At 44.7% G+C, this 16311-nt stretch overlaps 1 long non-coding RNA gene across 1 annotated transcript; it reads left to right on the top strand.

Moving 5' to 3' along the window:
* Window positions 1-8758: 8758 nt before the first annotated feature.
* Window positions 8759-14592, top strand: LOC109306305. Its single transcript, XR_002099933.1, has 3 exons — window positions 8759-8846; window positions 9218-9223; window positions 14582-14592. It is a non-coding gene; the product is annotated as an uncharacterized LOC109306305 (long non-coding RNA).
* Window positions 14593-16311: the final 1719 nt, after the last annotated feature.

Here is a 16311-nt window from a genome sequence, read left to right as displayed (position 1 = left end):
CATCTCAGGCAGCCAAACTATCACAGAACCTTTCTCTCCTCTCAGCTGCAGGAGCTTCTTTGCCAGCAGCTTCCAGAGAACTTTCCCTGCCAGCCCCAGCCCTGGAGCATAGATGTGCCCAGGGCCCTGTGTCCTTCTGCTCAGGTTAGGGGTGTTGATCTAAGGACATGGCACTGGCAAACAAGGTTCTTTGTATCAATCTAATCTGGTATCTTTTAGCAGATGAACTGAATAGTTACAGAAATATGTCTTAGCAAGGTTTTGAGTTGAAAAACCTTTCATCAGGCTGAGGAAGCACCTGCAGTTGGTGTGTGGGCTGTTCCTGGATGGAAGGAGTAGTAAAGAAGCCAGAGGCCTGATGGAAAATATGTGGAGACACCAAACAGCAACTGTGCACCAGAATGAGCGCATACCAAAAATCTATCAAAGAACAGCAGAACACCACCTGTCTCCAGTCTCTCAGGCCTGATCCTCAAAGGGAATTTACAAACCACTTTTTACAGATAAACCTATGAACTGCAGTTCATCAACCTCCTAGGTACAGAAACTCATGGGTTAGGACATGTTCTTCCCCTGCTGGCTAATGATGCCCTCTCCAGCTCTGAGAGCAGGGCATTAAATGGTTTTTAAAAAAGGAAAAAAGGAAATAGGTGTGGATGGAGTGAGGAGGGTGGCATTCATTCCATCTGCACCCGGAACTTGGGGAACCCCAGCAGTGGGAGATTTACCTTGAGGAACACCAGCTGCTCAACCAAACCAGGATCCAAGCAGGTGTGGTGGGGTGTCATTACATCCCCAGCAATGCTGAACACCCTCTCACTTGGAATACTGCTCAGTGGACAGGACAGGTGTCTGCAGGCAACTGTAGCCAGATCAGGCCACATCTGGCTGCGGCATGCTCAGTAAACCAAAGGGTCATACAGCAGTGGTTCCACATTCCTCAGTAGGATAGGCAGCCACCAAGACCTGACAGCTACCTGCCTGATGGTGTGGTCTGGTGCCTCTGGACCCCACCATAGAAGCCATGCCCTTGGCCCACATTGGCAGTGCCTGTGGTGAAGGAGGAAACTGGCTGATGGATGGCATGCTAGCAGGGGACAGTGGATCCCCCTTTTCCATGTTCCCCCACCTCCACTGTTCTGCCTCCCTGACTCTCTTCACCAGCACCTCTGTCCACTGATTCAGGCTTTGGCTCAGGTCACACATGGTAGTCAGCACATAGACCATACTAGACCACAAGGGAGCAAGCCATTTCCTGATGCCCTTCTTCAGCTGCCTCACCAGCACCTGCATATCTGATGACAGTGGCTTACCCCAGCCAGGAACACTGACCCCCTGGAAGTTCTCCATTTGATTTTGAAGTTCCCTCACTACAGGGGTCACCTGGTCAAGGCATCACCAGTGTTGTGGGTCTTGATGGCCTCAAGGAATGGCTTGAGGCCACTAAGATCTGGGAGATGGTAACTTAGCTCTGTTAAGGGGGCCACTGATCCCAATGTCTCTGAGCAAGGCCATCTCATGGATGGATTTCTGTTGCTCCTCCAGCCTCTTGAGCATCAGGGCTGTGGAGTTCCACAGCTTCTCCACATCCTGCATGATTTTGCTGCGGGATGTTCAGCTCTGCTTGCTTGTCCTGCAGCATCTTGATACTCCATTTGAAGTAGCCTGCCACCTTCCTGCATTTGGAAATGAGCTTGCTGGTGGTTCTGGCAATGTCACTGGCAGCCCTGTCCCCCTCCAAGGCATCCCTGACTACGAGATGAAACTTGTGTGCCACACAGCAGATGCCAACAAAGTTGGCATCATGGACCACCTTGCCCATATTGGCCCCATTGTCAGTGACCATGAACCCACGGGTGAGTTTACCCTGCCCAACAAGCCACCCCTGCACCAAACGGTTCATGCTCTCCATGGTCTCGGTAGCTGTGTGGGGCTCATCCATCACCTCAGCTTGAGGGAGAGCCCATTGATGGCCTGAGTGGTCACACCAGTGCCCTGTGAGGGAGAAGTAGGCATGATCTCCACCCCTACTGCTCCAGATGTCTGAGGTGAAGCATTAAGCCACCTGAGGACTTGCCTTTCACAGCTCCTCCCTCAAGTACTCCCTGCATTTCTTACACAAGGAGGGCACCACCATCCTGCTGAAGGTGGTGCATGCAGGCACTAGGTAGGATGGGGCCACAAGCACCATGAGTCACCTGAACCCTGGCCATTCAACTAAGAAGAAAGGCTGGCCATCCACAGCAAGCATCTCCCCAATGCTCTGGGTGATCTCTCTTGCCCTAGCAACATGCCCCCCTTTCTGTCCACCTTTCCCCCACTGTTCCAGTGTGGCCTGCCTCTGCTATGGCAGTACAGGAGCTTTGGAGCAAGAAGGGGACTTCCCTTTGGGCATACTTCCACTGGTGCCAGGCTGAGTAGGACCATGGGCAAGGGGGTCAGCATCAGCATCCCCATGGTGCTCATGTGTTTTGTTCCCTTGCCCCACATGGTTTTGGCTTGGCAGTGCAAGCAGATAGCATATGTGGGATCATCTGCCAGCTCAAAATGATCCCAGACCACAATACCCGCTCACTTCTGGGGTGCGGGTGCAAGTGTGGAAGGTACAATTTCCCCCTCCTCAGCAGACAGAGGTACAGCAACAGGAGGAGTGGATTCAACTGAACTGCTTGCCTCTGCAACCTCTAGCTCAGCCTCCTCTGAAGTGCTTTCTGAAGAAGGAGACTTGGCTCTAGGGGAAACTTGAGGGGTGTGGATCACAAACTGAGATGATTACCCCTCCTTCCCTAGAATTTCCCTTGCTATGGCACTCAGATCCAGATCCAGATCCATATCTTCCTCTGGCCCTGGAAGGCTCAGTATAAGTGAAATGGGGGTGGAGGAGACTGCCATGCTCTTGCTTGTTGTCATGGTGGTGGGTGACGGGTTATGACTGGTGCTCTTGGAAGGGATGCAGAATCAGGCACAGGCAGTGGCACTGGCACTGCTACCCTCTCTTTGCTTCTTCTGGAAGCCTCATTCCTGCAAGTTGTAGGAAAGAGGCTGTGTCTCAGTGTGGGGGGTGGGGAACTTACACTTCTCCCTCTATCCCCTCTTCCACCCCTCCCTGAAGGCTTGCCAGCTACCTTTCTAACACACTTCATTGTGTGTTTTATAGTGTTTTGTCTTTATAAAAATATATAACTGTATATATTTATATAAATATACACCCAGCAATTGTAATTCTAGTATACATTACTGGTAGAGTCTGAGGGTCAGTGGATCTCTGATGCATGGAGTGGAAGATGGGACACAGCCTATAACTACAACTAGAGCTCTCTTGTACAGGGACATCCTACCGGGTTCTAGGCCTATGCACTTGCTGCACACATCTGTCTTCTCCTCTCACAAGAGAGTTTGTCCTCCATGCTAGTAGCCTGTTCTACCATATTTTCTCTTATGAAGTTGCTGTAGTTTGTATCATCTGTGCTTGGTAACACTCTCAGCCCAGATTAGCTTTCTTTGAAGATCCACAGTCCTGAACACACACATAAAGAAAGAGAGAGAGAACAAGCAAAGATTTTTTTTTCTGAGCATTCATCTCACCACCTTTGAAAAAGCCTCGCTAAGTGTGTTCTTTCTAGTAGGTGTTTTGCACCAAAAATAGAATGCCTTACCCAGTCAGTCTCCATGGTAACTTTGTTTCTTATTAAATGGTAGAGGAAAAAGCCTAATTAACTTACCTGACCTCTTATTTCCTGAAGAGTTCTGCTATATCTGTCATGCATATGTCTATTACACATTGGAAGATGCTAGGCCCCTTCAGCTAATTTTCTTGTTTATAACTACAGATTCCTCATATTAAAATCCAGTGATCATGTGCAAACAGAGACAAGGTGTATCAAGGGACAGGATGCTGCTTGTGTTACATCCTGCCCTCATGAAGCTATTCTTAACATTCATCTATAAAACTACTTTACCTCGGCTCCACAGGAAAGCCCATTATATTCATCACTGTCTCTTTATAAAAATCTGAATGCTAGACTTCCAACAATGACATTTGAATGAGTGTGTTACTCAAGTGTGTTTGCTAGAGAATTAGTTTAACCCCTGGACCTAAAAGATAAACCAAGACAAATATTCCTCCCCAGGCCTTTCAAAAGCATACAACTGCAACAAAAATGAAAGGAATAATAACAGTATCAAGGATTTTAAGAAGCCAACAAAAAAGGCTTTTGGGGCCTGATTTATATTTACAGTAAGGCCCTTTACCAAAACTCTAAAATATAAGGGGCCTACATATAGTTATAAACGACATTTATATCTATCTTAAAGCCCCTTCACACTGATGAAGTAAGTTTGGGGCCTTATTGTACATAAGTACATGCTATTTTTCAGATGATATTTATCATATTTTAGGCTGTCAAAATAACACAGAAGAAATCAGTGGTACAAAATAATGAAGTCAATTGAAAAGTCTGAAGTGCTTTGAAGATTTTCCAAATAATTTATTTGATAAGAGTAAAATTAGCTAAAAATTATCTTTACTAATCAGCACTACAGATAATTGATGAAATACAGACAATAAATATATTTGGAAGGATGCTTAGCTTATTTTTACAAAATAAAGTACTGATTGAAATCCAGGTTACTTGTGGATTCCAGTGTGGAAGAAACACTGTATGATTCCAAAAAAGCCTTTAAAAGTTTTTCATTATTATAAATTCCATGCTGTCCCTTGTACAATTTTAGGAAATAATTACATGCCTTTCAATCTGAATATTTCTTTCAAATTATAAGCAACTTTGACAGTGTTTATGTACCAACCTTAGAAGCAAAGGGGAGCAATTTCAAACTGCCGCAGAAAGGCTGCTTTATCAAATAGGTGTGGAGGCAAGCATATCTAGATGAACCTGACTCCGGTCTCCATATGGAGCAGGTAGGAGCTGTAAGGAAACAAAATATAATTTACCAAAGAAGAAGTTTACTGGGGGCATCTAGTGGAAGTGAGACCACCTAGAGACAAAGTGGTTTTATCAAAATCCATTCTTTGGAGAAGAGGGAATGTTTAATAGAAGGAAAAAGAAAATGTCTTGAACTCTTTAACTCTTTTTGAGCACTGAAGAGTAATAGGATTTTAATTCTCTGGATTGATAGATGTTGTAGTACTTACGTGGTCATGGAGATGACCAAGAAGTTGAAACTGACCAGCAGCCTGGTGATAAATATAAAGACCAGCAAGTAATAATAAAGACTTTGCTATTTTTGAAAAATGTATTAGCTGGCAAGAAATATGTTATGAAGCATTTCTTTAACCTATTAAAGAGTTTGGCACTTCCAAAAGGATAAGTTTTTATGTTAGCAGTACTGGGGAATTGAAAAGGAAGTGTGAATAATACATGATTTTTGTAAAATGTAATTGGCATAATTTTTCCAGTGGCTGGCAGAAGGTGTTGACATAAAGCTGCTTTACTATCTTACTTTGTTGTGTTAGATAGTTAAAAGAACTTGTAAATTAAACTATTTTGTAGTAAATGAGGCATTGTGTGAATTGGAAATATAGACATCTAATGTGCCCTAGATATTAAAATAAGGGAAGGAAAATATTATTAGTGAAATGACTGGTTGTAAAATACATCAGAAAGTCAGGATTTAAATAGAGAGATATAGATATAGATAGATATATCACATGTTTAAATATATATGTGTGTTTCTGACAGGGGGCCATCTTGCAGCTGGTCCCAACATTGGCCCCCGCACCTGCCTAGGGCAGTCTGCCCACCTGCCTCATCTGCCACAGCTTTGTTGTAACTTAATTAGTTGTTTATAGATGGGAGGCTGCCCAATTACTGCCTGATGCCAAAGGCATAACACTACTGTCCCTACACCATGTCCCATGCCTTGCAAATAGCATCACTATGTGGCTCCAGCCCCACAATGGACCTCACTCTATGCCCACCTGATGTTCAGACCCCAGCTGTATCCCTTCTCCTCATGTGGCCTACTCTCCACTTGGGCCCCTCCAAACACAGCTCACTTGATCACTAAGGCCAGTCTATGCGCAGTCCTTCAGGCCAACTCATGTGGACCCTAGTCTACACTGCGTTTTCACTTACCACACTTTCCTCACCGGGGCTAGTACACTGCCCCCTCACAGGAGCTACTAGGCCTTATACTCCTTGGGCTCCAGACCTCTGATGACATGCCAGGAGCCCTTGCCTATCCCCTCTACTGGGTAACCCACCAGCTCATGGGAGATAAGGCTATACTGCACCCCATACTCACCTTTCATTAGGGTGGCACTGGTGTGGCATTTCTTGGGGAACCACCCCACTACAGGCAGCCCACCACACCTTCCAAGCCTAGCAGGGTTGTAGTTTTAAGTCATTCCCCAGGACCGTGAACTTCCTTCATCCCCATAGTTCCTAGGGGCAATGTTATCCCTCCATCTCCCTGCAGCAACTGCCAACTCAGCTCTGAGGGGCTGGGTTTAGACTGAGGCTGCCCAGCCTTATCCTCCAATCCAGGAGCCCTCTTGCAGTCATGTGACCACTTCATTAGGCCACACTACATCTGCTTAATCCTCCTAAAGTGGCAGGTACCAAAGGTGCTGTGCCACAGTAGTTTATATATATATATATACCACACTCCATATATAGGAGATTGCCAACAAACCTCTTGTAGTTTAAAATAATAGAAGTTTCCAAATATCTACCTTAGAAAGGATATAGAAAAGGACTCAGTGGGAAGAATTCTATTTCACTTTCAGCTATGTGACTGCAATTTTTGGTGCTTATATACTGCTTGCAATCCTACTCCATGTATCACGTGGACTCACAAGTGTCCACATATCTATTGAGCATACACAGTAGGCTGTGCTCTGGCCAGCTTGAGTCTAAGACCCAACATTGTAGACAAGCAAAAACCCATGGAGGGAGAAGTGGAGGGACCCTCCTGTGTTTAACCCCATTAGCCTAGTGGTTAAGGCACTTACCTGCTGATCCACTACACCTTGCATTTAATAATCACTGGATAAATTGCAGTGAAGTTCTGTCCCATTGAGAGCAAGGGTGCAAACTAAAACACAGGGTGCATTCTCTTCCAGAGCAGCATCCATCTCAAGGTGCCACACACCCTCTATCTTGTTTCCTTCATCCTAATCCCATATACCTTCTTTTCTTGCCTACTCAGGCCCAACTTCCAGAGGAGGGCTGGAGTGGGCCCTAGACAATGCCTAATCTATGGCTTGATGGCTGGCGTACAGTGCTAAGTCAGAGAGATATAAATTCAAATCTCTCCAGGATGAGAGGTGTCTAAGGTCTTACTTTCTGGATGAATGCCTGAATGCCTAGGCTATTGTGGCCAGTAATCAGGTAGAAACTCATATGTCTACACTGTATGTGGAGTAGGATAACAAACTATGTGCATATGTACTAAAAATGGCAGATATGTGACTAGGCATGCAAAGTGACATAGGGTTCTATTTACTGTATCCAGAAAATACATGCTTCTCCATTACTTTGTTTTCAAAGCCTAGGCACCAGAATGTAATAAAATGGCTGAGAATAATAAGAATATTTGGTATGTTATTAACACTCACAAAACAAATCCAGCTTCCTTGTTCTTTTCTTTTTTTGTGTGCATCTTGAATAGGTCTGGTGTGCTGTGATTGTTTTTCTTTTCAACTCTACCCTCTCCAGCTTCTGTTGGCTTATAGCTATTTATTACTATGCTCATGATTGAGTTCTGGGTGCAGTGAAAGGTTTTGATGCAATCTCTTTTTTGTAGAAGTATAGACAATATAGTCAAAGAGCCTCATATATACAGAACCCAATATGTAAATTCATTCAAAATTGTGAGAAAAGTTTAAGAAAAGAGTATCTCAATAGGAATACTTACCCACTTTATGAATGCCTTTGTGATCAATGATGAAAAGTGACATTAGTATTAGAGCAGACCCATGACCTTTGCCACCAAAAGTCCCTCCCTTTGCCCCCAAAAGTATTCATTTTGGGAAGGGGTTTGCCATCTTGGAAAAAAAACAAATTATACACTAAAAATCAAACATTGAAAATAACATATTTTAATCTTATTTAAAAAAAAAAAATTATTCTAATTTCTGTGTATTTGTGTGGTGTATATAGAGGCGATTGCATTATAGCCTAGTCACATATCAAGAGTATATTGTGGGGGGTATGAAGGGGCATGGATGTGTGTGTACGTGCAGTGTGGGGGAGAGTGTTGGGGTGTGTGTGGATGTGAGTGGTGAATATGGAGGGCTTGTGAGGGGGTGTTTCTGGGGATATGTGGAATTTGTGGGTGGGTATGGGGTTTGTGGGGGATGTGTGTGGGCAGGGCGCGGAGGTGTGCATGGAGGAACGTGGGGACATGTGTGGTGGGGTGTGTGCATATAGCAAAGAGTGGGGCTCCCCCAGAGACACACAAGTATGTGTATGAGGGGGGTGCATGTGGGGAGGGGCACGTGGGTGGATGCAGTATTTTTGAAGTGCGTAATTTGTGAATGAGGGAGGGTGTAGTTATGGTGGGGTGTGAATTGGAGCTCCCCACATGCATCCCCCTGAGATGGTCAGCACCTCCCCCCACCCCACAACAGCCCAGAACGTACATGCCCTGCAGCACTTCCCCACAACCATCACCAACAACACACAGCCCCAATCTCACCTTGCACTCACTCTGAACTCACTTCCACTGGAGTGGATCAGCTGGAATCTGGGCACACCCTGATCTAGCCTTCCCTGTGCCTGCTTCACTCCAACCACCCATGGTGTGGCATGGCCTGCCACTCCCTGGGCACACTGAGGGGCTGGGGTGGCTCTGCAGCTGGACTACCTTTCTAGGTAGCCCAGGTTGCATCAGCTCCTCCCAGCTTTGGCTGCCGCTAGCTTCAGCCCTGCCATACCACCGTGGACCTCTATTGCACAGACCTGACTCCAAATGCCCCATGCCTGCTCCAGACTCACCCACCGAGGCTCAGCAGTGGCAATGCAGGATAGAAGCCATTGACCACTGCAAGGGAAAAGCAGCCCCTCCCCCTTGCCACTGCCGGCCGTTCCTGCTGCAGCCACCTGGAACCCACACTGGGCTGCTCTGCATCTACACTGCCATCACCTCCACCTCCAGGCTGCCCTGTGGGGCAGCAGTGGTAGCACAGAGTAGACACAGGGCAATACAGCACAGGCTCCAGGTGGCTGCAGCAGGAACAGCTGGCAGCAGTGAGGTGGGGGTCACTTTTCACCTTCACTGAGCAACAGCTTCAGTCCTACACTACCGCTGTTGAGCCTGGAGCAGGCGTGGGGTGTTCAGGGTTGGGGCTGTGCAGCAAAGGTCCCCACTGGTACCGCAGGGCTGGGGCTGGCAGAACAGCCAAAAGAAGCCACCATCACCTGGGCAGCCTAGGAAGGTAGTCCAGCTGTGGAGCTGCCCCAGCCCTGCTGGGTGACCAGGGAACTCCAGGACACAGCACAGGTGGGTGGTGCTTGGGCCAGGCAGGCTGAGGGACCCACCATGGGCCAGACAAAGCCCCTCTGTAGGCCAGCGCCCCTCCATGGGTTGTATTTTGCCCATCCCTGTATTAGAGGAATCATTACTTAGTGACAAAGAATGGTGAAACAAATGTATCTTTCACCAGTTGTTGCCACAAAATTATCCAGCTATATGTGAATTAGCTTGCAGTTGAATTGTCCCATATAACATACGAACTCTTGAAGTCAAGTGACAATGAAGGACACAGGAAAATTCTAATGATTCAGTATCTTGTGTATAGAAAACTCTGTTGTTTCTGATAACATGGTCCCTTAAAACAAGAATCATAGTTTAAATGATTTTAACCACAGATCTCTGCCAGAAGCATTCATAAAGCATGGCTATGCTTTGATATGGCACATAGCACAAAGAAGTATAAGGAAAATTACTGCTTTGTTTTTATTAGTGATGCTTTGTCTGGAACAATGGATAAGATGGCCTCTAACATGAAAATCAAGCAGTGCAATACAACAATAACACTTTCTTAGACTTTTAACATGACTCCTTTCATGTCCCTCATGCATAATACTTAGCATCACTAAAGAAAGTTTCCTACAGTACAGAGGAGACCACATGATCATAGACACATGCTCAACAAAGTAATACTACCAAAATAAAGAGGAGGAAACTGGGGCACCAGCCCTCTCATACAGACCCTGGCTGGGAGTTCAAAAATAGAAGGAGCTGTGCATCTGGCTTGGCTATTGCCTCCCACCACTAGCCTGCATACCTAAGGCATTCAAGCATCCAGTTATGCTACTAAAATAAACTACAATTTCAAAATGTAATAAAAATAAACTTTCTCTGCTATCATGCTTTGTTTTATTAATGTTCATTTACAATCACAGAAAATTAGAGTTGGAAGGAACATCAGGAGGTCATTTAATTCAACCACCTGCTTGAAGAAGGACCATCATCAACTAGATTATCCCAGCCAAGGCTTTATCTAGCCAGATCTTAAAAACCTCTAAGGATGAAGATTCCAGAACAACCTCTCCGGGTAACCTGTTCCAATGATTCACTACCCTCTCCCTGAGAAAGTTTTCTTAATACCTAACCTAAACTTCCCTTCCTGCAACATTGCTCCTTAGTTTATTATCTTCCACACTAAGAACAGTCTAGCTCCATCTTCTTTGTAACCACCCTTTAGGTACTTGAAGGCTGCTATTCCCTGTCTTCTCTTCCCCAAACTAAATAAGCTCAGTTCCCCCAGCCTTTACTCATAAAGCATGTGCCTCAGCCCTCTAACCATTTTTGTTGTCCATTGCTGGACTCCCACCAATTTGTCTACATCCTTTCTATAGTGGGGGCCCAAATTGGACACTGTATTCCAGATGTGGCCTCCCCAGTCCTGAATAGAGGGGAAGAATCACTTTCCTCAATCTGATGGCAATGTGCCTATTAATGCAGCTCAGTATGCTGTTAGCCTTTCTTGCAACAAGTGCAAACTGTTGACTCATATTCAGCTTATTGTCCACTGTAACCCCCAGGTCCTTTTCCCCAGAGCTGTCTCCAGAGCCAGTCAGTTCCCAGCCTATACCAGTGCATAGGATCATTCCATCCTAAGTGCAGCACTTTGCGTTACTCCTTATTGAACCTCATGAGATTTCTTTTGGTCCAGTCTTCCAATATATCAAGGTCTTTCCAAATCCTAGCTTCCAATGTATCTACTTTGGTGGGATAGAACATAGAGCCTTACCTTCCACTATATCTACTATTGCCCCCAGGTAGGTGTCATCTGCCAACCTGATGAGGGTCCACTCCATCCCTTCTTCCAGGTCGCTGATGAGGATACCGAACAGAAGTGGCTCCTGGGGCATTCCACTTGATACCAGCTTCCAACTAGACATCAAGCTATTGACTACGACCCTCAGAGCTGAATGCTCCAGCCAGTATTTTGTCCACCTTGCAGCCCATTCATTCAACCCAGACTTCCTTAGCTTGCTTGCAAGAATGCTGTGGGAGACTGTATCAAAAGCCTTGCTAAACTCAAGGCAAAGTTCTTTGGGTAGATGTAATATCTTTTAATAAACCAACAAAATAGTTGGAAAAATTGTTCTTTACAATCTTTTGGGCACAAACACCCTTCTTCAGGCATAGGGAGAGTCTGCTGGCATTTATATAGTCTCTTGGATGGAATAAAATAGAAGGTTTGTGCTTGAAAGCTTGTAAAGAACAATTTTTCCAACTATTTAGTTGGTCTAATACAAGAGGTTACATCTACCCAAAGAACCTTGTTTGCCTGTGTCCTTAGATAAACAGCTTTAACCAACACCCCCAAAACTTGCTGAAGACAAGGTGTATCACATCCATTGATCTCCCCACATCAACAGAGCCAGTCATTTAATCATAGAAGGCATTCAGGTTACTCAGGCATGCCTAGCCCTTGGTGACTCCATGCTGACTGTTTCTATTCTCCCTCTTCTCCAAGTGCTTAGAAATGGATTCTTTGAGGATCTGCTCCAGGGACTGAGTTGAGGCTGACTGGTCTGTAGTTACCTGGATCTTCCTTCTCTCCGTTTCTTAAAGATAGGCATTATATTTGCCCTTTTCCAATAATCGGGGACCTCTCCCAGTCACCATAAGTTTTCAATGATAATGGCCAGTGGCTGTGAAATCCCATCAGCCAACTCCTTCAGCACCCATGGGTGCATTGTATCAGAGCCCATGGACTTGTACGCATCCAACTTTTCTAAATAGTTTCTAACCTGTTTTTTCACCACACTTCCCCTGATCTTCCTTTTGTTGCTGACTCATTTGTAGGAATGCTTCCTGTTCTTGTCCCCTGCTAGCTGCAACTCCAATTGCACTTCGGCATTTCTGACTTCATCCCTGCATGTCAGAGCAATACTCATAAATCTACTCATGTATCTACTTTGGTGGGACAGAGCACAGAACCCTACCTTCCAATGTATCTACTACTCCCCCCAGGCTGGTGTCATCTGCCAACTTCATGAGGGTCCACTCCATCCCTTCTTCCAGGTCGCTGATGAGGATACTGAACAAAACTGGCCCCTGGGCACCCCTTAGTCCAAGTTTCCACTTCTTGTAAGCTTCCTTTCTCTGTTTTAGCTCACTGAAGTTTTACCTAGTAAGTCAAGCTGGTCTTCTACCATACTTGCTAGTTTTCCTGTGCATTGGGATGGTTCATTGCTGCACCTTCAGTAAGGTTTTTTTAAAGGGATTTAGGATGAATAAAATACACGGTTTTCACAACAACAGCAGGAAATCCTCTCTCTGGTTTTCTGTGCTCATAGCTTCATATGAGGGTTTGATTTGTCAAAAAATCTGTTACATAAAGTCACACAAAACTCATTCACAGTCCATAATGTAATTGCCTTCCCAGTCACACTGAAGCAATCTTATAATTTATCATAATCTATACTTCTTGACAAGGTCAAGTAGTACTACCAGTGGGGCAAAATATGTCAGAGACCATCTGTAATGAGTTCAAGAAGAACCATACATCTTTATTTTTTCTTGGAATTGACCCACTGGTCATTATTTCAAACTCATCAGCCTGTGGTTATATCTTTGCATTCCCTAACAAATACCCTGAGTCTCCAGCTTTTCCATCTTAAATTCCCTTGGATTTGCCATGAGATTTTGCTTCACGTAGGGACTGCAGGATTGTGACTAAATTCCAAAGTTGTGTGAATCGTTTCTGACTAGAAATCATTACATTGTCTAACAAGCAACTATACAAAGTGGGAGCCTATAGATGTGCATTGAGGCTGCTCCGACATACTGTAATTACTCAAGTAATTAATCGAGTCTGGTGGAGCATGGTAATTACTGCACTCCAGCAGACTACAGCATCACATTTATCAGCATCCCCACGTTGAAAAATGTTGGCAGGTGCTTTAACTAAAGCTCATTGACCGAGCTTTAGTTAAAGCACTCCCACCACCACTTTTTCAAACAGGTACGCTGATACACATGACGCTGCGGACACTTTAATTTGAGCGGCTCTCAGAACCACTCTAATTAAAGTTCCCCTCTCCCACTCACAGAGTACATTTATAAATGTCCAGTGAGAACACAACATTTAATACCTAGTCCATCAACCTTTGGAAGGTGGCTGCAGACCTTTGAAACACAAATGACAAAATGGAATAAACTTACAAAGATAGGAAAGCAGGAGAGAGGAATCTGCTTATATCCCTTGTCCTTATATCCCTTGCCTGGACTTTCATGTACAGAAGAAAGCATGAAATGCCATTTCTGTCACAAAACTATGCGGAAGTGAATGGCCTCTCAGATTCTGATACAGGACTATATCAAAAGCTACAGAATGTGTCAGTTAACCCCAGTCCTAACACTGTCTTTGCCCTCCTTAATTAGTGCCACCTTCAGGACCTGACAGGATTTCTGAATCCATTTGGCCTTTGAGGCTATATAGATGTAGTGTGTCACTGGCAAGGGCAGCCAGGAGAATATGTCTTTATAGGTTTTCAGGGGGCCTTTGCTATGTGCTTGCTCATCATTTTTATGTGACAGTTCACACTAGATCCACCCTTAGCAGGACTCCATTAAAACTCAAAGGCTCAAAAATCTGGGGTACCAGATCCTCTTTATCTTTCTTGTAGTGAATGAATAGATCCTACTATACCCATCAGGGTGCATTTGCCTTTGCTTCATTTGTTACAGTAGCAAGCTTCATAGTCTACAGAAACTACTCACCAAAGCATTTTACAGGAGTCTTGCCACTTCACCAAGAACTTACTCATGAGATGATCTCCTGGTCTAAATTCCCCACTCCTTGTTCCTTTGTCATAAAGTTGTGCCCCAGATTGTTGAATAATTTACTACTGGGTGCAGCTACATGAGATGTTTACTGCAGACCTGCCTAATTAGCTACACAGTAAATTCTAAGCATCTACAAGTGTGGTCCTGTTACTTTTCAGTAATCTAATTAACTCAGCCATAGATTAGTACTTGTAAACACAAGAACTATCCTATGGTGGCATTCTTCAGTGCACAGCAATGCATGTATAGATGCCAACGGGGCTGGCTGGGACATGAGAGTGCTTCAGTGCAGGAGCCGCCTGCCAGCTAGCCAGCCCCACACTGAAGCACCTTCATGCCCCAGTCAGCCCCTCTCATCATGTTGATCCCAGTCAAAACGATGCTTCAGCTGGCAGGCTGACCCCCACCAGCCCCCTGCCAGCTGGAGCTGCTCTGACCCACCTTAATGTGCTGCCGTTCTGAGGGCATGTGGGAGCAATTAACTCAAGTGCAATATGCACCAAAGTTTATTTTGTTGCATTAATTTCACATGTAAACACATCCACTGACAAAGTGGCCAGGGTAGTCTATTATTCCTGTCATCTGGATGGCATGCTATAGAACATTGTGATGATATGTGGCCTGCACCTCTCAGTATTCTTTAGTTAAATCTAATATACTCCTGTTGAACCTTTTTTACCAAATCATTAGTTTGGGAATAGCAGTTGGAAATCTACCATCAAAAGTGCTCAGAGATATGTAAGCACTTGAAACATGAAACAAGTTGCCTGGTCAAGGGGACATCTACAGAAAGGCTAATGTGGGAAAAATGGACAAATAATATGTGGGAGCTACAGTATTTTATGAGTAAATAGTCTTGGGAAAACAAATAGCATAGCCCATATCCACCAGATAAACCCGTAGCCTTGAGTGCCTTTTCTAAGGCACCAGTTATTATAACTGCCAAAGAAGGTAGGATGGGTAGAATTATGAAGGGTCTAACCCCTGTCTTTTGAGACTATCATCTGGCAGAGTTGCAGGGGCTGAAGTGCCAGATTCTTCTTGCAGGAGTACTAATTGATATTTCTAGTCCTGCCCTATTAGCCAGCATAGAAGATCCTGTACTCCTTCCAACTTGCCTGGTTTGACATCTTTAAGATTACAGAGGCAGTCAGCTCTAAACATCACCAGAGATGCACAAAACCTGAATTGACCATTCTAGATCTAAAGCTCTGGTCAAAACAGGCTGCATTCGAGTAGGATTTCCCAAAACCTCTGTAGAGGCAGTCTTACACAGTGTGTTTCCTTTTTTGTATTTGGTTATATAGGGCACTGGGGCTGGCTTTAGAGTCAATCATTTGCCTCCCCAGACAACCTAGATAGGTGTACTCCATCAGGGGATATTCATGCCAGATGTGTTTCAGACACCTGAAAAAGCAGCACACTGTGGTGTGGACCAGGACCAACTGCCCCTGTATGGCTCAGATTTTTGCAAAGTAGGCCCTCAGTTCTTGGCATACCTGGGCCCCAATCCAGGATTTTGGTTGTGCTGAAGAGATCCTTTATGAATATAGTGCTGAGTCTTTGCAGATTCATCTTCAGTTAGCCCCATTTTTCCCTTTGAGGTAGTTGCCCCTGGCAGTTGTAACTGGTTGCAGTCCTGGTGCTAAGTTCCTACAGAAATGTACCTCCTTCCTTTCCTTCCCTTTCTTGTCCTCCCATGCTGGGTACAACATGACCCAGATCAATGAGTTAAGAAAACACTTTCAGAGATCAGCCATAGATATTACAGACCCAGTCAGGAAACAAATCAAAGGCATCAAAGCAGCTGAAAATTTACTTTAAAAATGTTGGCAGCTTCAGTGTCAGCCAAGAGGGACTTTTCCCCTTATATGCCAAGTTCATCAATTCTGTGATGAGATTTAACATGCATCAGTCAGGGTTGAATTACCACAAATTGTTCAGCAATGCTTAAGCTGCCTTGGAAAATCTTAACTGACTCATTTAGCATTGCTCCATTTAGTAAAGAATCAGGGATTCCTGAGTACATTTATTTTGGAA

The sequence above is a fragment of the Crocodylus porosus genome, unplaced genomic scaffold (assembly GCF_001723895.1).
Source record: "Crocodylus porosus isolate Cpor-Errol unplaced genomic scaffold, CroPor_comp1, whole genome shotgun sequence".
Classification (NCBI taxonomy): Eukaryota; Metazoa; Chordata; order Crocodylia; family Crocodylidae; genus Crocodylus; species Crocodylus porosus.
This window is presented reverse-complemented; position numbering and strand designations above follow the sequence as displayed.